This window comes from Neomonachus schauinslandi, chromosome 11 (genome assembly GCF_002201575.2).
Source record: "Neomonachus schauinslandi chromosome 11, ASM220157v2, whole genome shotgun sequence".
NCBI lineage: Eukaryota > Metazoa > Chordata > Mammalia > Carnivora > Phocidae > Neomonachus > Neomonachus schauinslandi.
This window is the reverse complement of record NC_058413.1, coordinates 105,847,826-105,857,919: the sequence shown is the minus strand read 5'-3', so window position 1 is coordinate 105,857,919 and position 10,094 is coordinate 105,847,826.

The following is a 10,094-nucleotide window of genomic DNA, read 5'->3' as shown; positions in this document are numbered from 1 at the left end:
TTACTACTAGGCTAATACCATCTGCCCTCCAAACACTCCCAGATTTCAGACTGGCTTTGTTATTTTTCAGATGGGAAATAAGAATCCAGCAGTCTTTCAATGTGCTGTTACCGAGCCGTTCAGGGAGACTAGCCAGACACGCCTACTTGAAACCTTCTGTTTCCTGGTGAATTTGATCGAGGATTTCACTGAATCTCTTTTGAGAATCTGTCAGTCAGAATAACACAGTTGCAATTTCAAAATGAATAATAAGGATCAGGCAAAATTGCTTGTTCTCTGTGAACAAGTTCATTTGGCTTTAGCTGTGGCTATGAAAGCCCAGGGAACAGAGTCGTGAAGAATCATGAAAATCTAACTCTGCTCTCTGTGAAGGCAATGATAAAACCGAAGCGCCTCGTTGCAGTAATGTGGAAGATTAGCTGGGTGCAAGCTACAGGCTAGGTTTCCTTTTGGATGAGGGATGTACTCTCTCTGAGAGCAATTGGGCACTTGTTCTAGAGCCTGGGGAGTAACCTAACCTTTTACACTTTTACAGTAAGTGATGTGAAGTTGCCAGGGGCTTATATTCTGAGAATTTGGGCAGCTTATCTGGGAGAAGTGGTTCAGGCCTCCTCTTTAGCTTGCATTTTGCTGGTTCTTGCCCTCATGTGCCAGTGTGCAAGAGGAAAGGGGACCCCCACACCTCAGGCCAATTATATCTGTGTCCTCATGGGGGTACCCCTTTGGCACTAACAAAAATCCAGCCAGCTAACTTCTTCTTCGTCTTCTCTTGTTCTGCCCCCTTCTTTTGCAAGATGCTACAGCACTCGCCAGGCCCTTACCTGTCAACCATGCCCACTGAGTGCCAACGCAAGCAGAGACATCCCTGCCACTTCCGCTCTGGACCACGGCATCTCCCAAGCACCGCCGTGGCTTGCCTTGTCTTGGGCCTACAAGACACCTCTCCTCTGCAGCCTCCTCTGCTGGGTACCACAGATTCTGACCATCGTGGGCCCCGAGTTACGCTCACTTCTGGAGCAAGATGAGGAGGGGCAGGGAGGCAGTGTGCCTTCCGTGTGTATAACCCTGTCGAGGAATGCTGAAGGAAGACTTCCCTGCTCTTGCCCCCGTGTCTTCCCAGACATGAGTTCGCAGCCAGGGACTATGTAGAAGTCATAGGCATCATCTGCTCTCAGGTTCACCCCTTCCCTTCCACCACTAACATTTGATACTAAACTTTCCTTTTCTTGGTATGGATTGTCTCTCGGCAGGTGGCTAAGTTCCCAGAGCAAACCAACCTCTCTGGGGTCTGCTCTATCAGTAGGCATGATATGCACTGACAGAAGCTGGAATGCGGCCCTAAACACAGGCCTCAGGCTCCCGCTCAGGCCCCACCACATCAGCAGCCTGGCACAGACCGTGTAGCACACTGAGCTTCCCGCCAAATATCCGCCCGTGGAGGTCAGAGCAGAAATTGGCTTCTCTTCGCTCCAGAGAGAAAGTATACTATTGTGTGTGTCGGTGGTTTCCTGCAACTCCGGGATGAAGTTCAAAATCTTGATGAACAATGCTACCAGAATCAAATCAAACACATCCCCTGGTCTTTAAGGCTGGGATCCCTGTAGCCAAGCACACTACTAACTCCACTCTATCGTCACCGTGGACCTTCTTGTCCATCTCCCCGACGTAAGTAAGAACAGGGATCAGATCTCTCACCCTGCAGATGCAGTGCCGAGTCAGGTAGTACAAGGAACATAACGGGCCACCCCATAGAAGTTTGTGGAACAAAATTATGCATGAATGCAGAAATGATTGGTTAATAACTGTTCAACTCTGGAGAGTCATGGGCCAATGAATGTTGTAAAAATAAACCTCTCGGGCGCCTGGGTGGTACAGTTGGTTAAGCGTGGGACTCTTGGCTTCGGCTCAGGTCGTGCTCTAAGGGTCGTGAGATCAAGTCCCGCGTGGGGCTCCCTGCTCAGCATGTTGTCTCCTTAAGACTCTCTCCCTCTCCCTCTGCCCCTCCTCCCTCTCTCACACACCCTCTCTCTCCAAAATAAATAAATAAATCTTTTTTAAAAAATAAAATAATAAAAAATAAGTAAATAAATACAACTCTCTAACCTTTCAACAATTTACGTGAGAAAAGATGATGATGTTCACAGGACCTGGAGTAATTTGAACTACTTGGGATTTCTTGATCTAAAAATAGTACATTCTAGGCTTCTTACCACTGACCAGGTCTGAGAGCTGTTTTTGAGGCTGGTACATAATATGCTTTAAAGGGATGATTTTCTCTCTATTGAAGCTGAGCAACAACATAATTTGTTGTAGATTTTTTAGAAGAAATTTTAAAATTGAGCAATGTAAAAAATAATTCAAATGTGCTTACCACACAAAATTAACAATTCTTAATATCTTTGTCATATTGCTTCATGTCTTTTTTAAATAAGGGAAATGAAAATAAAATTGATAAAGCTGAGGTCCCATTGAACCATCAACGCTATGCTCCTTCCCACCTCCCCCCCCACCCAGATAAAACAGCTGCTATGAGTTGGGGGTACAGTCCAAGTTCTATAATTAAACCTTTTAGATTTAGCATCTAGATTATGCTAGCGTGATAGGTAGGTTTCCCTCTTTCTTTCTTCTCTGAAACAGTTTGTGTAAAGTAGGCATTATCTTTTTTCTTTTTAAGATTTAGAACCTACCGGTTCCTAAACTAGGTGGGCCTGGTGACCTTTTTGAGAGTATCAGAGGAAATTTTTGACTACTCATTTCATGATTTTTCGTAGTTATAGGTCCCACTTAATAGGTTTTCTGTTTATTCTTAAGTCAATCTGGCAATTTACTGTATTACTAGAAAATTGTCCATTTAATGTTTTTGTAATTTTTCCAAGTATCAGATTTTATGTTTTCATGTCATTTTTGCACAAAGGGGGCAATTTATACACTTCTACTTCTGCATACTTGGCACTTTTGGTGCGTACGCGAAGCGGGCAGGGAGAAGAACCCAGATTGGTATGTGTGGGAAGCAGAGCAGGGAGAAGAACCAGGAAGAGCCCGGGGGCAGGGACTGGGACTCTCTCGCTGGCTCAGTTGGCCATCTTAGGACACAGATTTTCCTTATCATTCCCCCCCTTTGATGCCCTTTAAACACCTAGTTTAGAGGGCATCATTCTGTTTGACTCTGAGGGTTGACTGCAAGGCTTGGGGAGAACACGGACTTAATCATAAACTTAACAGCACACCAGGTAGCAGAAGACAAGGACTGACTGGGGCCAGGAAAACCATGGTGAAATGCGCTCAGGAGTAGACAGCAGAGGGCCAGTAAAACTGGGATCTATGACCTTAGGTAGAAGGCTCTGGGGGAAAGTCCAGTCAGGAGGGGCAACAGTGTAGAGTCCGACTCCCAAGATGAGGGAAATCATGCTGAAGCCAGAGTGGGTTCATGAAGTCTGGCTGGATTCTCCACTGGCACAGCTCCTCGTCCGAATGATGAGCTTTCTTCTTTCTTCCAATCTTTGACCCAAACTGAGTCCCCTGTCTGGAAGGAGTGTACCTGAGACCCTAAGGAGATTGGGGCCCTCTCAAAGGTGTACTTTTGTAATTTATTTAGGGTGGCCCCCAGGGCCTGAACCTGCTCCTTTATCCCTTTATCTCCAACCTGATGCAAGTTTCCTGGAAGGTTTCCCAAGCACAGCGGAGGCCGTCCATATAGTAATTCAAATGGGAAGAAACCTGATGTCCCGGGAGTGCAGCGAGCATGCAGGAGAGCTAGAGGTAGCAGACCTGGCCATGGGAGGTTAGTCTCCTGACAAAACTTTGCTAAGGTTCCCTTGAGGGTGTGATTCATTCACTCTACTGTTCAGAGACCCCATCTCCTCTTGCCTTGAGTTCAATTGGAGGCTAGTGTGTCCAGTGGGCTCAAAGGTTACTGGAGCCCTAACCTTGGAGAGTATGTCTCGGCCCAGGAGAGGGATGGGGCAATCAGGCAGATAAAGGAATTCATGTCAGACCTTGTGGCCCCTGAATTCACACTGGCAAGCCTGGCAAAAGGGCTGTTGTATCACCCGCATTCCAGTGGCCCCGAGGATGGTCACAGTCCTTTTGCTGAAAGGGGCCACTGGGGAGGTGACAACAGAGTGCTCGGCCCCAGTATCAACCATAAAAGTCACTAGTTGGCCCCCCACCCTCATTCTGACTGTGGACTCATGGGGGCCAAGGAGGAAAGAGCCTGGTCCCCCTCAGTCTGAGTCCATTCCCACAAGGCCTATGAGGTCCTCCTTTCCGGGTTCTTCCTTGTAGCAGCTGGGCATTCATTTTTCCAATGCCCTTTCTCTTTACAGTAGGCACATTGATCCCCTGCCAAGGGGGTTCTGGGCTTCCCCCCTTTTGGTGGTTGGGGTTTCCCCGTCTTTGTGTTGTCCTTTTCTTTCAGGTCAGCGGTGAGGAGGCTGACTTTCCTTTTCATCTTTTTGTCGGCTTCCCATTCGGCTGTGACCTCCCTGTTCATGTAGACCTTATTGGCAATCTCTATTAGTTGGGTGATGTTCATCCTGGCAAAACCCTCTAGTTTCTGAAGTTTTTTTCTGATGTCTGGAGCAGCCTGAGCCACGAAGGAGGTGTTTATCATCTGTTGGCTTTCCTGTGCCTCGGGGTCAAATGGAGTGTATATCCTGTAGGCTTCACATAGTCTTTCATAGTAGTCCCCAGGGGACTCCCCTGGTTGTTGAGTGACTGAAGATACCTTAGTCATGTTCATGGATTTCTCAGCTCCTACCCGGACTCCCTGGAGGAGGGCCTCCTGGTACCAGTGGATGTGGGCCTGTCCCTCGGTTGTGGTGAAGTCCCATGCTGGGCGCTCTTTGGGTGAGGCTGTATTAGCCCAGGTAGCAGAGTCAATGACTCCTGCTGGTGTGTGCTCTTCCAGGTACTGCCGTGCACCTTTCATTATTCTCCTCCTTTCCTCTGTGTTAAACAGGGTGCATAGTAACTGTTGGCAGTCTTCCCAGGTTGGCCAATGAGTCTCGAAGAGGGATTCTATGAGGTCTACCATGGCCTTTCTCAGAGTAGGATGGGGTGTTGTTTCCATTTGAGGAGATCAGTGGTGGAGAAGGGCTGATAATACATCATGGAACGGCCGGGTTGGACCGTCCCATCTTCATCACACCTCTCGGGTTCCCGTCTCTCTCATACCACAGTTTGGAGGGCACTTGTGCCCGGGGGGGTGCAGCCTGGATGCTGGTCCTGGAGAAGGTGGATCCTTTGGGCCTGGGGGCACTGGTGAAACCGATGGCAGCAGAGTGTCTGGAGCTAAGGGCCAGGTATAGACGGTCTTGGGGGTATGTACGGTGGGGGCAGGTTCGGTTCGTCCTCGGGATCTCCGGCTAGGATTTGTGGACACTGGGGCTTTTGCTGATTTTCTTTGGGTCTCTTGGATGAGGCGATTAAGACCCTGGCCTGTCCCTGCCTATTGCAAGCGAATCGCACCCAGGGCAGAAGGGTCTGAGCAATTCCTAGCCAGGAGTCAATGTACAGAAACTGGTCAGGGTCCTGGTTCTCCTGTTATGACTCACCCTACTCAGTGAATCGTTGGGACATCCAATGTCCCTTCGGAAGGCCACCTGACATCAAAGGTGGGCCATTCCAATTCACATAAGGTTCTCAACTTGCCAGGGTTCATCCTGTCTCCATAGTCTTCCAAAAACCCCTTTCCCTGAACTTTGGGGCCGGTAAGCAGTGTTGAGTCTCCAGGTGATGTTGAGAGATTTGGTCAAGACTGTACGATGTCTGCCACAAATGCGGGTCCGTTGTCACTATGGATTGTTAATGGCAGGCTGAACCGGGGCATGATCTCCCGTAAGAGGACTTTAGCTACTTCCCAGCTTTGCTCTGTCCTGGTCGGGAAGGCTTCGACCCACCCAGAGTCTGTGCATACTATTACTAGGAGATATTTGAATCCCCTGCTCGGCTGCACATCTGTGAAGTCTACCTCTAGATCTTCAAAGGGGGTTGCTCCCATCCTCTGGACACCTGGCGGGGACCGTGGTGCAGACCGAGCATTATTTTTAGCACGTGTTAGGCATTGTTCACTCGGTGCTCCGCATAGTGCTGGCAGCTGACTGATGTAGTAGTGCTTCTTGAGAAGGGCCTCTAATGCTGTTTTTCCCAGATGAGTGAGTCAGTGGTGTTCCTTGACTAAATGCCCTCCAGTTGCTGTTGGAATAAAGATGCACCTGTCTGGCATCATCCACCATCCCTTTTCAGTCAGGGTGGCTCCCTCAGCCATGGCCCATTCTTTCTCCTTTTCAGTGTAACTGGGTGGAGGGACTTCTTCTGGGGGTGTCAGGGCCATGGTGAGGGAAGGGTCTCTGTCCATGTCCTCACTGGCTGCAGTCTTGGCTGCCTCATCTGCCAGATAATTTCCCCCGCGCTATGGGGTCATCTCCTTTCTGGTGTCCCCTACAGTGCAGGATTGCTACTTCCTTTGGAAGCCAGGCGGCTTCAAGGAGTCTCAGTATCTCCTCCTTGTTCTTGATAGCTTTTCCTGCGGTGGTTAGGAGGCCCCTTTCCTTGTAGATGGCCCCATGTATATGTACAGTAGCGAAGGCGTACTGAGAGTCAGTATAGATGTTGACTCGCTTGCCCTCACCAAGGGTGAGGGCTCGGACTAAGGCATATAATTCAGCCTGTTGAGCTGACCATCCAGCTGGTAATGCCTTAGCTTCTAGGACATCAGTGGCTGTGGTTACTGCACAACCCGCTTTCCGGGCACCCTCTTGTAGATAACTGCTGCCATCGCTGAACAGCGTGAGCTCTGGATTCTTTATGGCTTGATCCCGCAGATTTGGACAGCTCTCATAGACTTCATCAGTCACCTTGGAGCAGTCATGGTCTGGTTCCCCCTCTTCTGTGGGAAGTAAGGTTGCTGGATTTAATGTCCTTACTGTTTCAAGGGTGACCCACGGGTTTTCACAGAGGAGCCCTTGGTATTGTGCTAGCCGAGAGCTGGGAAGGAAGCAGTGTCCATGTGCATTCATGAGGGACACAACTGCATGAGGGACCTTGACTTTAAGTTCTTGCCCCAGGGTAAGTCTGTCCACCTCCGTGGTGAGTAGGACTGTGGCTGCCAGTGCCCTGAGGCATGGTGGCCATCCTGCTGCCACGGGGTCCAGCTTCTTTGACATGTAAGCAACTGGTTGTTGCCAGGGTCCAACAGTCTCGGTGAGTACCCCGAGCACTATTTTTTCCTTTTCAGCCCAGGCAGGGGGTTCTCAATCTGGTCCCCCTAAGAGATCATAAAGGGGTCTTGCTATTGCCGAGAACCCAGGGATCCAGATGCGGCAGAATCCTGCAGCCCTTAGGAATTCTCATAGGCCCCTTTTTGTCTGGGGCTGTGGCAGGGAGATGATGATCCTTTTCCCCTCCGGCCCTAGTTCTCTTTCCCTTGGGTGAGGAGAAAACCAAGGTATTGAACCTGTTGTTGGCAGATTTGTGCCTTCTTTCCATGAGGCTCGGTATCCCGAGTCTGACAGTTTTTTCTGAGGCACTTAGGTGCCCCCGGGGGTTGCTTTTTAAACACACAGAAACACACAGCTTCTGGGATATTCCCCCCATCCTACCCATTTTGATTCAATGGGTTTGCATAGGCGGGATAGTATTACACCCAGTGCTCATCACAACACGTGCCCTCTGTAATACCCATCACCTGGCTACCCCATCCCCCAAATAGTTGTCTTTTTAACAAGGTCCTCCCAGGTGACTCTTATAAAGGAGGTTTGGAAACAATGTCTAAGCCTTGCTGTTCAGAGTGTGGCCAGTGGACCAGCAGGATCTGTATTGCCTGGGGTACCTTGTTTAAATCGCCAATGTCAGCCCTACCCCAGACAGACAAACGGAATCTGCCTTTGAACAGTGTAGTAACTTGGCTTTTGATCTGACCTCTTCTCAGTTTTCATTTTAGTAGGGTTCCTCCCCCGATTCCCTTGCCCCAGTCCTCTCCAGAAGAGCCAGTGTCCCCTGCCTCTCCCTACCTGAGACCGGTCCCATCCATGGGGGGTGCTCGCCCCAACCTCCCACCACCCAGAAACGACAGAGAAAGGTGCTCTGTGAAGCTAAAGAACCTAAACAGCTGGAGATCTTGCCTTGTTAGAGAAGGCCGACTTGACTCCCAGGTCCTCCGACCTCCGCAAATTCCAGACCCCCAGGCCTGTCTCATGATCTCAATTTTGGTTGCTCTGCTTTGTCTCCATCAAGTGTTCTGAAGCATTTCACACACGACTGGACTTAGGCAATTTGGCCAGACCTTTAATCATGGTCTTTAGAACCGTAGGTTTACTCTGCCCTGACCCCATGGTGATGTCCCCGTGTCCGGTGGCGCAGAGACAGACAAGGGGGGGGGTGGTGCATCCTGGGATGAGGAGTCCAATCAGATGCCCGTCTGGCCGTGTCCTGAAGGAGCTTAGGTGAGGCTTAGCCATGGCGGTCTTAGCGTTGTGACTTACGATCAGAAACTATTCCGATGCTGCCACAGACCGTATGCATTCACCACGGAATCGCAGACGGGCCCACTCAGACTCCGTAGGCTTCTGGGGACCTTAAGGGTGCCTGCCCGTGGAGTCACAGAATCAGTCTGCTTGAGCAAGCCAGGTCGGACTGCACATTCACTCACACATTCACACTCCAGAAGTTATTACATTCCCTCCCTGGGAATCCCTACCTGGGAGACCTCTAAGAAGTCCCTGGGAGGTGATCAGGCTCCCCTTCCACCCCAACGGGCGGACCTATCTGGGTTCTGGGGCCCCAGGCCTTACCAGAATCCGACATCAGGACCAGGTCCTCACCTGCCAAGTTTCCTCGAGTCCAGCAGGAACAGCGGAGCAGGGCTGGCCGGAGCGACTGGAATGGGAGACTGCCGAAAATTAGGCAGGGCGCGCCTTCTCCGTTATGATCCCTCCTTCCGTCACCGCCCCGCTGGTTGCAACAATGGGCCAGCGCAGCTGGGTTTCCCAGTCAGGGAACTAAATGTTACGGAACCTGGACTGGATCGCCCAATGGAAGAATCAAGCGGCACCGGGAGATTTTGGAGGACAGGAGGTTTATTTAACGCCGGGGGGCTCAGAGGAGAGTGGTATCCAATGCTCTGAGCCCCAAGCACAAAGGGGCAATTTATACACTTCTACTTTCGCATACTTGGCACTTTTGGCGCGTGCGCAAAGCGGGGCAGAGAGAAGGACCCGCCTGGTGCGCGCAGGAAGCGGAGCAGGGAGAAGAACCCGGAAGAGCCCCGAGGCAAGGCCTGGGACACTCTCGCTGGCTCCGTCGGCCATCTTAGGACACAGATTTTCCTTATCACTTTCTTTAGTTATGAATTTTCTTACTTATGGATTTATGACTATTTCTCATGACACTGAGTATCCTCATGTTTGTAGGACACAGTGATATTTGAGAGCAAAGGAAATAGCCCTTGTTCCCATATTGAAGAAGAGAACTGCATCTCCATCCTCTCATGACTAGGACGTGTTGAGTGCTTGATCTCATGAAGGCAATGAAGCATTGTCGTGCCTGCAATCCCAGCTTCCTAAGCACCAGGAGCCTTCAGGCCCTGCTTACCTCGTAGTTTCCCTGTGTTTGTCCATCGTAGTTTTTCCAATTGTTTTTTAATGTGATTGTATGTATTTAATATTTTATCTCTTATTTCTATGCATTTAGAACAGAAAGTGGAGATTTCCACATGTACTCATTCTGTCATGCTGACCCAGAAATTTTGCTTCTGGCTTTTAAAAAAGTTATTACTGAGGTAAACAACAAAAACTAAAACTTTCATGCACTTAAAAATCAAGAAACTTGAACCTCATTCCCTAACCCTGAGGTAGGAATGTAGGTGAATTTTTTTTTCAATTTTCTCATTATGCTTCTAATTATTATGTGGAAAACTTTGATAATAACCTCATCACAATGACATCTGGTATTTTCAAAGTATGTGGTTACTTTTTTTTTTTTTTTAAGATTTTGTTTATTTATTTGAAAGAGAGGGCACAAGCCAGGGAGAGGGCAGAGGGAGAGGGAGAAGCAGACTCCCCGCTGAGCAGGGAGCCTGACATGGGGCTCGATCC